This window comes from Elephantulus edwardii, unplaced genomic scaffold, assembly GCF_000299155.1.
Source record: "Elephantulus edwardii isolate Elephantulus edwardi_28Jun2011 unplaced genomic scaffold, EleEdw1.0 scaffold00015, whole genome shotgun sequence".
NCBI classification, from domain to species: Eukaryota; Metazoa; Chordata; class Mammalia; order Macroscelidea; family Macroscelididae; genus Elephantulus; species Elephantulus edwardii.
This window is the reverse complement of record NW_006399765.1, coordinates 26933360-26946094: the sequence shown is the minus strand read 5'-3', so window position 1 is coordinate 26946094 and position 12735 is coordinate 26933360.

Genomic DNA, 12735 nt, shown 5'->3' with positions numbered 1-12735 from the left:
GGCAATCTCTTCTTCAGATTTACTGCCATGGAAACCCAGTGCAGGGTTGCTGTGGGCTGAACTTGACGGCACTGGCTGTAGTTTTTTTTTTACTTATTATACAACCTAATACTAAACAAGTTTGGAAGCAGCACTGACATTCACTTCTGAAATGGCTTGCCTCCAGAAACTCTTAGAACAGTGCTCAGGCCTTTCATTCATAGGGTCGCTATGAGTCGTGTACGACTCAACGGCACTTAACAACAACAGCAACACTACTTAATCAGTCCTGTCCTAAAAAATAGCTTCCTTAAAAAAATGGTGACTTTTCTCAAATCCATCAAATGCTCTGCTAGAGAAGGTGGGACAATCTCCTCCTGTACCAGTCAGATCTGATTTAACAGTACACACACACACACACACACAAAATAAAAATAAAGATTAAAAAAAAAAGAAATGGTGACTTTTAAATTCCAGTTATTTTCCTCTGTTAACACATTTTATAGCAAGTAACAGACTCCTTCTGGTTTTGTTTTTATTTTTTTTTTTTTTTTCTTTGCCAAAATTTTCTTTTCCCTTTTTTCAATTTTTTTTTTAAGTGCTCTTGAGCTTTTTTTTTTCACATGTTGCTGGTCTTAAAAAAAAAGTAATAATAGCATATCCCATTAATAATAATATTACCCACAGGGAGAAGCAGTTTGGAAACCAAATATAGAAGACACATATTGTTTACATAAAAAGCATGGTGCACATTAAAATAAATGCTTTAACTTGAAAGGATAAACAGCTGCTGTAAGAAGTCTCTAATATGTTCTTAACTAAACATAGGGCTTCATAGAAATACACGTCAGATTCAAGCCTAGTTGTAATTGCTCTACCCTTTCAACAATATCTTCTAGAATTTGCCCACAACTGTTTGCTACTTATAAACAACAACTTAAGGAAAATCTACAGTGTAGGAGGAACCCTGGTGCCATAGTTGCATTGCCTAGCAAACTGCCTAACCTAAAGATCAATGGTTCAAATCCCTCAGCCATTTCTCAGGAGGAAAATGGGTCATCTCCTTCCATAAAGATTTATACAAAATCTGACAAATGGTCTCCTGAGTTGGAATTAACTTAATCTTAGGGCTGTCTTTTTTCTTGTTTTGGGGGGGGTTTGTGTCTCTTTTTTTGCTTGTTTTCTCTTCTATTGGTGTTAATAAATGTTTAGACCATAAAGAATTATAGATCACATTCTTGAATGAAGTCCAAATGCATAGCTTACTCTTTTTCTCCCAAGTGTCTGTAACCTTAGAAAAGTTGTCAACATCTGAACATCCCCTAAAACAGATTTGATGCAAGCAGGACAAGGAAGGAACGTTAGCATTTTAGGGTTAGCCCCCTGTGCAGACTTATCAGGAAGGACCGAGAGCCCCTCATCATCAAGGTGGACCGCACCCTTGCGTCTATTCTTATTTTCATGTTTATCAGCAGAAGCACTAATGTTTTCCTGAGAAATTCACTTCTTTGCTATATTATTGCGGTATACTTTGTTTTCAGATTTGTGGCTGGAGACTATGAAGAGTGATTTTTTTCCCCCTCCACTCCTTACAAGACCAATGCTACACAATCTACATTACTGGCATGAAATTAAACTTCAAAACCACAGCAGCATTGAAAGAATACGGCAAGCTGCCGCTGTGTTTATACGAGCCGTACCATCGCGAACATAATGGTATCTGTCAGGAACTTGTCCAACTTAGGAAGCCAGATTGAGTGTTAGAGACAAGACTCTCTACAGAGCCCAGGCACGAGGCCAGTGCCAGCACCGCTCCGACTTCTCTGCATTGGCCGGGACCTGGCTTGGCCTTCCGTCTCCCAGGACCTGAGAAGGAGGCCGGACACTTGTCAGACCATCAGGGAAAATGATCAAGTGCTGCTGTCCCTCGCCTCCCAGGTCCACTGTGTAAACATTTCATTCTCAGGAGTCGATTTGCATCTCACAAATGAAAGGTCTGTTGTTGTTGTTGTTGTGTGCCATCTGGTCTACGACTCATGGTGATCCCGTGAACAACAGATGGGAACCTTGCTCTATCCTGTGCCATCCTCATAATCGCCAATACGCTCCAGCCCTCAGGATTGTCACTATGTCATTCTCTCTTGTTAAGGGTCCTCCTCTTCCTTTGACTTTCCGCCTTTCCCAACATGATGTCTTTTTCCAAAGACTGGCCCCTCCTGAAAATATGCTCAGAGTATGTGAGATGAAGTCTCACCATCTTTGCCTCCAAGGAGCATCCTGGTTGCACTTCCTCCAAGATAAACCTGTTTGTTCTTTTGAGACTTTGTGGAATAGTCAATACTCTTCTCTAGTTCTCCAACAAAACAAGTGCAAGGCATGGATTCTTCCTCTGTCATCCTTATTCACTGTCTGACTTTCAGATGCATAGAAAGTAATTGAAAAAATCACGGCTTAGATCAAGTGCACCTTTGTGACGTCTAATCCAGTTAAATGGAAAGATCTCATCCAGCTAACTTGAAAGATCTACTCTAACTAAATTTCTCAGCCACAGTTTTGGTTAAAGAGACCCTGTAATCCTTTATTTTGCTGGTGTGTTTTTCTGTATAGTGTTGGGATATGTAGCAATACTTTTTAAGTTGCCGTGTATGCATGTATGTTTTAATAATTATTCTCTTCAGACATGCTTTCTTTTTGTTGTTGTTTGTACAGTATTTTATTTTGGATTTTCACCTGAGGGCAATGCTGAGAAGTTTAGACACTGCTTAAAAGGACCCAGTGTGAAAAAAAAAAAGAAAGTGACTTCCCATGCCTTGAATTGTCCCGTCTAGGGAAAGGGACAGAGGTAAAGTTTACAGACACCAGAGAGTGAATGCACGTCATTTCTTCTTGTGCTTTGAACTCCTTGGGAAAGCATGATACCAAAAATGCAAAATTCAGAGATTCATACAATGCTTACTTTTTTTTTTCTTAAAAGTGTTTACATTTGCCTTATTTTTGTCTGTTTTAACTCAGTTTTCCTAGAGACAGGATGTATAATTCTTTATAGTTGATACAAATTTTCATTAGTAGGTTATATTTTAGAATATTTCAAAAGTATGGAATGCATTTATGGTGGTTTTTTATATTTTAATATGTGTATATTACTAAAATAGGTAAATACTTTCTTCTGTTGTGGGAATATTGTTAGAATTATTAATCCACCTATATTCTTAACTTTCATACATAGAGTCTTTTTTTACTTCTGTGAGAGTAAGAATAAAAATTTTAGAGCACTTTGAAGACTTCATTTCATTTGTTACAACAAAATTTAACACTTTAAACTTTGGCTTTCTAAAGGGGCATTTTCCCAATACGATCATGTCACAAAATCAGCACGTGCTAAATATTGACTTAGATAACAGTGTCAGTGCAAGATTAATTCTTTGCATCACAAGTTCTTTTTCTTTCACTACTTAGATATTTTCCAAGCCCATCCACATCTAAAGAGCACTGGTGATGTGCCATGTTACCTGTTGCTAAATGAAAGATTGGTGGTTCGAATCTTCTAGCTATTCTACTGGGGAAAAATGGACAGTCTCTTCTTGTAAAGATTTGTGGTTCTGTTCTCTCCCTCATCTGTTTCAACTCAGTATACATAATTTATCCAGTTTTTCTCAGTCTTACCCCAACCCTGATGTCAGTCTCATTCTACAACAGTGGCACCATGCAGTATTTGTCCTTTTGTGACTGAGATATTTCAAGAGAACAGTTTAAAAGCGATATGTGATAGGGTATTATGGTTATCACAAGAGTCCAGAATGAAGGTTGCATAGTGAAGTGTACTCGGGGGCAGGGGTATTGTATACCAATGAAGGACTTTTTCTTTTATTTTTCAAAGAGAAGAGCGAACTAGGGGGAAGGGGTGGGCAGGGAGAAAAGTGCAACAATGAATGAATGGAAATCCAAAATCTCTGTAAATGCTCATTAAAATTAATAAAATAAAAAATAAATTGAAAAAAAAAGATTTGCAGTTCTGGAAACCCAGTGGTGGGTGGCTCTGAGTCCAAACAGCCTTGATTTGTACTGGGGACCTGCTTCTAGCTCTGCATTCTACAACCTTAGATGTGGCTGATATCTCTTGCCTGGACCACTAAAGAAACACCCAACTGATTTCCTCCATCAACTCTTGCTTCCTTAAATTTTTCTTTGCAAAAAAAAAATTTTTTTCTTTGCACACTTGCCACGTTGGTCTTTTGAAACCCCAAACTAAATCACCTCTCATCCCTACTTCTGCGACCTTCCACCCACTGCTGTTAGGGATCATGCCAGTTCATATTAAAAAGTTTCATCTAGAACTACCATATGACCTAGCGGTCCTAGGCCTAGATTTATACTGTTTGATGGCATGAAGACAGAAATGGAATTAGAAACCTCTGTACATTATCATTAAGGAGCTCTGGTGGCCTAGTGGCAAGAAGCTGTGCTGCAATCCCAAAGGCACATGGTTCAAATCCACGAGCTGCCCCACAGGAGAAGGATGGTCAATCCCCCACCTCCCCACTCCCCGTGCAATGCACTGCCTCTGAAAACCCACCAGATGGTCAGTGGTGGATCATTTCCGACTCTACGGTCCACAACACAACAACATACACGATTCATTGCAGCACGTCTCACATTAGTTCAAAAGCGGATCCAACTTAAATTCCTAGCAAGAGATATAAGATAAACAAAATTCTGAAGCTTCATCTGACATACTTTGGCCATGTTGCAAGGAGGGACCAGTCCTTGGAGAGGGACGTGATGCTTAGGAGGGTGGGGGGACAGTGCAGGAGGGGAAGACCCTCCATGAGATGGATTGATTCCGTCACTGGGGTAATGGGGACAGGCATGTCGAAGACAATAAGATTGGCAAAGGATAGAGCAGGGTTTAGGGCTGTTGTGCATACAATCGCTATGAGTCACAAGCAACTCAATGGCACATAACAACAACAACAACAACATAATACAGACAATAGAATGTCACAGAAGTGTACAGAGAAGTAAGACCTGATACAGGTCACCACAAGGACTTGGAGAACATCATGCCAAGTGTAATAACTCAGTCACAGAAGAATATTGCATGATCTCAGTGCCATGACATAAGCAGCTATTGTTATCTGTCATTGACCCTGTGTACAAGAGCCCTAAACGCCGTTCTATCCTGTGCTAACCTCGCCGTCTCAAACACACTCATTCCCACCACTCCACTCACAGAATCGATCCATCTCATCTAGGGTGTTCCTCTCCTACGCCGCCCCTCTACTCTGCCAAACATGATAGCCCTCTCCAAGGACCAGTCCCTCCTTGCAACATGTCCAAAGTATGTCACATGAAGCTTCAGAATCCTTGACTCCAATGAGCATTCCGGCTTCACCCTCTCCAGGACAAACCTGCTTGTTCTCCTAGCAGTCCATGGTATATTCAACACTCTTCTCCAGCACCACAGCTCAAAGGCATCAATTCTCTTTCTATGATCCCTAGTCACTGTCCAGCTCTTCAATGCGCAGCACGTAATTGCAAAGACTACAGAATCCAAATGTACAAATACACGTGAAGACCATTAACAATTACCAAGAGGGAGAAGGGGAGATTTTGCTTGAGGGGAATTGAGTTTGTGCTCATGGTAATGGGATACTTTGGATAATAATAGTAAGAACACAATATGAAGAATGTGATTAGGCCATTGCATTGTAGATATAGAAACAGTTGTATTGGCATAGGTTTTGGTGGTTTACTATCACAATTACATATATATGTGTATCAATCTCCAGTTCTATAAACTGTACTCTATTCTCCTGTAAAGCATGAGCCACTTGCCCTCCAGACCCCATCCTGGAACCTCTGGCCCCGGGCCACAGTGGCTGCCACCAGATTCTTTTCTTCCTGACACTTTGTCCCATGAGCCCTTGCACTTGGAATCTTCCTCCTGCAACCTTCCTCCTGCCATGCTCCCGTTAAAGCCCAGCACAAGCTTCCTGGAGAAAGGAAGGGCCCCAGAGATGTACCCAAGCAGTATAACCCATGTGGGAGTGATTTCAGAAGGGTTTGCTCCCAGACACACACACACACACACACACACACACACATACCGCCCGCCCTTGAGCAGGGCGGGAGGAGGAGTTGAGCAAGGTGAGCTTTACAGCTAAAGAACAGCCTCAGGCTGAGCCCTGGGACACTCTGGAGCAGAAACAACTCCTTTGCTTGTTCTCTTCATAGTGAACTGTGTTCATGTGTCCATATTCCTACAGTGCAGGTAGCCCTGTGGAGCTAGGAAGTCCCAGGAACCAGGTAAAATGGAGAGAGTAGCCCACATAGTCAATCCTTTGAAGAAGCCTGCAGACCCTGGTTTGGGTGCTGGGAGGTGGGAAAGGTGAGAGGTCTAGGGCTCACACAGCCATGTCTGAACACTTTGCCTCCCTGAGCTCTTCGAGAGTGGATGCTAATGGGTTTGAACTACCCACATTTCCATTCTCAACAAAGAACTTAACCCATTGGTTAATCATCACCATGTGATGTTTCTTCCTGTGAGGTGACTTGACTGGCAGCCACTCCAACCACACCCAGCATATGCGCACAGATAAAATTCCATTGGCTGTTGTTAGATGTCATCGACTATGACTCACAGTGACCCTGGGAACAATACATGAACTGTGCTCTGTCCTTCACTGTCCTCAACATCTCTGACACCCTTGAACCCATTGTTACTGTCACCGTGTCAGTTCACCTCACTGAAGACTCTCCACTTTTTTTAGAATGGTGTCCTTTTCAAAAGATTAGCCCTTGCTAACCACAAGTCCAAAGTATGTGATATGAGGTTTCATTACCCTTCCCTCTAGGGAGAACCCTAGTACACCCTCTCCAAGACACATTTGTGCTCTTGGAAGTCCTTGGGATTATTCAGTACTCTCTTCCAACACCACAGCTCAAAGGCATCAATTCTTCTGTCATCTTTATTCACTTTCCAACTCTCAGATGCACAGCAAGTGATTAAAAAGACCATGGTTTGGATCGAGTGCACCTACTCTTTAAAATGACATCCTTGTTCTTCAGAACTTTGGAGAAGTCCCTGACTGCAGACTTCCCCAATGTAATACATTTTTTTTGGTTCCCTGATTGCTGGTACCAAGGTTTTTAATTCTGGATCCAAGTAAGATTCAATCATTGACAATATCTATCTTTTCTCCATCTGTCATTAGATTGCAGAATGGTGAGGATTTCTCTTTTCTTGATGTTGAGATGTAATCCAAACTGGAGACTAGAGTCTTTGATCTTCTGTAACAAATATTTCAAGTCCTCCTCACTTTCAGGAAGCAAGGTTGTGTCATCAGTACAACGCAATTTGTTGATGAGTTCTCCTCTGGTCCTGCTGCCACAGTCTTCCTCATGAAATCCAGCTTCTGAGATGATTTGCTCAGCATAGAGATTGAACAGGTATGAAGATAGCATCTGCCAACAACAACAACAACATAATGATTCCGTGATTGAAACCTTGCCTATGGTGTGCCATCCTCATGGACTGCTCTGTGCTTATTCTTATCATTGCAGTCACTATATGAGAGTCTTCCTCTCATTCTCTGACTCTGTACATGTCCATGCATCCTGTCCGCTTCAAGGAATGGCGCTTCTCAATGACAAGCCCACGGTTTGTGAGATCAGTGTCACCTTCCAGGAGCATCCTTGATTAGGAGGAACACAGCAAGCTGAAGATGAGCCTTCACTTGCTCCAGAAATGAGCTCATTCCCCTACACTCTGTGGGGCTTAAAGAATCTGCCAGTGGGTCAGTCAGCTAATCTATCAGCAAGTGTTTAGTATAAACTGGTTGGACAATGTTGGTTGAAAGCCAGGGACCTATTTTATGATTCAGCTTAATTTGTTGAGCTTTCTCTAATCTCCTGGGTTGGACATTGACCCAAATGACTTAATCAGGTATTGCTGCTCCCTAATTGTCCTGTCCTACAGAAACTCTCTTTATCAGCAATAAAATATTTGCCCAATTTGTAATCATCAAGATGCTTTGCACCTGGACCTTCCAAAGAGCATCAACTCTCAGGTATCCATGCTGTGGAATTAATGAGAATATTTGGAGAGTGGAAGTGTTTTCCTTCTTAATTTGTTTTGCTATATTGAAAATGATCTATCTGGTGGATGTTGAAAGACATGGTGATAGAAAAAAAAATCAGATGCTATAGGAGAAAAGAGGTCTAGAGGTCAAAATTAAATGAAGCCAAGAATTGACCTACTTCCTTGAAGAATAAATGCATCATATATGGTTTTCTCCTTTCACCTCAGGAACCTAGAGGCCCTCAATTAGCCAGCATGTAAATAAGCATTTTTATTAATTTGTCCAACAAGTCTATATTTAGCCTTAAATTTTAGGTGGACTTTGCATTCTTACATTTTACTAATAAAGAAAGGAATTTTAAACTCATATGACTAGACTTCTTTCTTATCCTCTGTTGGAAATTCTCTTATTTCTGCAGCCTAATTAATTAGAAGGAATCAGTTCATTTGATTTTTCAAACTGAACTATATTTATTCTTTTAATATTTTGTTTTAAAAATAACTAGTTTAGAAAATCATCTAAGACCGTGTTCTTCAATGTTTTTAATTCCACATCTACTTTTGATAGAACAAAAAAAAACCCCATTGAATCTCACTTCGTGAAAATGAATACATGGGGAAAGAAAAAAATGGAATTGACTGAGAAGGGCTGGTGCTTCTGAAACATCAATTAAAGGGACTTCCGGTCTTCATTTAAAAAAGCAAATGTAAATGGCTTATTAAAATAAGCAACTTAAACTGTATCACAAGCATAAAGAAAGGATACGAAGACTAGAACATGATGAGATAAGCTTTTCAGAATCCACAGCGTTGGTTAGAACAGAAATATAGAAACATCAGTATTTTTTAAACAATGTTATTTTAATTCTGCTCTTAATGGGATTTCAGAGACCAAGTCCATTAATTTTTTTTTTTTTTTAACTCAGAATTTCCGGAGAAAGGTGCTGAATGTGACTTTGGGCAAGTACTAAGTCAATTTGCTAATCTTTTCATGGTTCACTAAAATGTGACCCGGGGGAAAAAATCATATTAAGGCTTTTAAAGTCTGCAAGCGCCAGAAGTGCTTAAAATAGTTAACAACTGACCCAAAATGAACTGAAGATGAGCTGGTCTAGCAGATTTCTCACTGGGACCGGAACAAGAAAATGAGAAGACAGCTTCATTTGGGAAGAGGGCATTTCAATTGTCTAGTTCAATATCAAACTTGCTGGGTAATGAATGACTGTGGTTGTTACTCATGTTCTGGCCAATTGGATGGAATCACATGTTGTCCTGAAATTTCTAAATGACTTGGGTCGAGAAACTCTGAGAACTCTTGGAGTTAAACTGTTCTCTTAAAATAAAACTGGTCATTTGTGTTTTTTCTTATTTTAAGAAAAACTTTGTTAACCTACGTGTTTCCTATATTTTAAAGCTAGTTGGAAGATTTATTTAAAAAACTATACATGCATGAACAGACCTGCTCTGTAATGTGTAGGATGCAATATAAAAATTAAGAAGTAAATGAAGATGAAAATAAAGGGAGAGAGGTTGGAAGGGAGGGGAAAAAAGAAGAGAAAGAAAAGAATTTTTAGACGGCACTGCTAAAGCATAAAGCAGAGTATAAGGTCTGAGTGTGGGGTTCTGAGTGCGTGATGTGTCCACCACACATCCACAGAGCCGGCCTTGGCTTGGTAATACAGATATTTTTCCAGCCCTTCAATTCTTTTTAATAACTACTGGTTTATGTAAATGTTCCTTTTATTTGTCAATTTGAATAATTTACATATATTTTCCCCTAGAAAAAGAACTCCAATTTACATTTACCAATTTATGGGCACATAGTTTCCCCACTGTGTTTTCTTTTACTTTACTACATATCTACAGTCATTATGGGGAGCACTGGTGGCCTAGTGGCAAGAAGCTGGGCTGTAATCCAGAAGGCATGAGGTTCTAATCCACCAGCTGCTCCATGGGAGAAGGGTGGGCAATCTCCTCCCATGCAATTAACTGCCTATGAAAACTCTACAGAGGGTCTGCTATGGGTCAGTTCTGACTCAACAACATACAACAACAACACAACAATTATAGTGATAATTTCTTTTTCTTCTTAGCATGGTACGGTTATACTCTTTCTGTATCTTTTCAAAGACCTTTTTAGTATTTTTTAAATCAAGAAATGAAATGCCCTTTTCTTCTTCCTGCGTCATTATAGCTTATACTTTCATTTATATAATTTAATTACTTTTGGTTATTTATTTACTTCATAGATTTTTTTTCCTTTTCTTTCTTTGACTTGTATAACCTTGAAATTCCAACACAGGAGTTGCAATAATTCCCTTCAAAATTCAAGAGGTGCATTTTTAGTTCCAAACATTTGGGTACAAATTGGTGAATTAGGTAAAACCAAGAGCCTAAAAAATGAGAGAAGACAAGTGAGTCACTGAGCTGTCACACCCCACCCCCCAGCCATGTCAACCTACCCAAACAATCTGGGTTCTAATCCAATGAGTACTGACCACTTTGAAGGGGAAAATTCAATTAACCTCACGATTGCTCCGATTTATGAAGACCGTTTTCATGATTTTTACAAACAAAATCTATTTCCTCATAGTTTACGAGGCCAGAAGCCTGAATCCAGGATCCAACCTCTAGTGAAGGATCTGAAAAGCTGCTACGAGTCGGTTCTGACTTGACGGTCACAATAGTAACAACAGCAGCGGCAGCACTATGGGAAGGCTTTTTTCTCTCTGTCGATTCTGGGGGAAGGTCCTCATCTCTGGGCTTCTGTCCCTGGACAATCTTCAAATGATTTAATATCTCTCTCCCCAGCTCAATTTGCTAATTGACTTTTCATCCCTTTTTTAATCACAAGAAAATTTGTTCACAATAAACACTACAATAATCCTATCTGGTGAACACAAAAATACAATCCATTCCCAAGTAGGATTGAACTCACAGGAAGCAATGCCAGGATTTGTAACATGGAGTGGGGGGCATAATTCAATCCATAACACTCAAATGGAAATACTCGAACTGAATGCTGTCAAATCAGAACTGAATCATAGTTAATCTTCCAGAAAGTTTTGAAAGCTATAAATCTCATTGGAGGAGATTCCCCATCTTTCTCCCTAAACACCACCGATGTACTTGAACTGCCTTTGGGTAACTACACCACCAGAGTTTCCTGTAAGGCCACCAGGGCTCCCTAATAACAATAACGTTTATTTATTCAATAAGCGTTGTTATTATCAACTACTCATTGGGCTACAGATTGAAGAGGTACGAGGACTGGATGCATGCCTAATGCACTCCTTTCCTGATTTCAAACCATGCAGTGTTTCCTTGCTCTGTTCTGAGGACTCCTTCTTGGTCATTTGGGAAGCAAGGTTTTATGAGGAGGAGTGTGGTGTCAGGATTGGAGGAAGACTCATTAACAACCTACGATATGCAGATGACACAACCTAGCTTCCTGAAACTGAAGAGGACCTGAAGCACTTGCTGCAAAAGGTCAAGGACTGTAGTCTTCAATATGCATTGAAGCTCAACATCAAGAAGACAAAGATTCTCACCACTGGGCCAATCGACAGCACCATAATAGATGGAGAAGAGATTGAGGTTGTTAACAATTACAGCTTGTTCAGACCCACAATCAACACTCTTAACACCAGCAATCAGGAAATCAAAAGACGCATTGAGAAAATCTGCTGTTGTGGACCTCTCCAGAGTGCTGAAGAGCAACAATGTCAGTCTAGATACAAAGGTGCACCTAATCCAGGCCATGGTCTTCTCAATTACATGTTACGCTTCAGAGAGTTGGACAGTGACTAAGGACGACAGAAGAAGAATAGATGCCTTTGAGTTGTGGTGCTGTAAAAGAGTCTTGAACGTACCATGGACTGCCAAGAAAACAAATCGATCTGTCCTGGAGAGAGTGAAACCAAGTCTCTCCTTGGAGGCTAGGATTTTGAAGCTCCACCTCACTTACTTTGAGCACATGACCAGGAAAGATTTGTCCTTGAAGAAGGACATCATGCTCAGAAGGTTTTACAGACACTGCAGGAGAGGAAGACCCCAGATGAGATGGATTGATACAGTATTAATGAGGCAATGGGGGTTGGTGTGTCAGAATTAGTGAGACTGGCTCAGGACAGGCAAGGGTTCAGAGCTGCTGTATATGGGGTCGCTATACATCACAGGTGACTCAGTGGCCCATAACAACAATAACATACTATGACAGGTTTGGAAGCAGGAGTGGCATCCACTTCCTAAACAACATGCCTCCGGAAACTCTATGAACTTTGATAAATGTTGTAGAGGGGTTTCAGACCTTTTGTTCATAGGGTTGTTATGAGTCATGCTCGACTTGAAGGCTAACAGCAACAAAATTGTGCTGAGCACATTCTGAGGTCATCTATTGTCATCCTATATCAAACAAGAGCTATATATGTCATCACCAGATTAAAGAAACAGAAGATGCTTACGGATGTCGTTTGGCCAGCAAGGGGCAGGTCTGGAGTTCAAAAGTAAATCTCCCTTGGCTTAGAACTATCACCTAATCAATTACTCATCCAGATCGCTTCCAACTCTATGACATTGGCGTGGCACTTCATTCTCCCAACCATGGTTTTGGTGTTTGGGGTTTTTTGGTTTTTCAGAACATTATTATTCACTAGTATTCTTATTTTCACAAACTC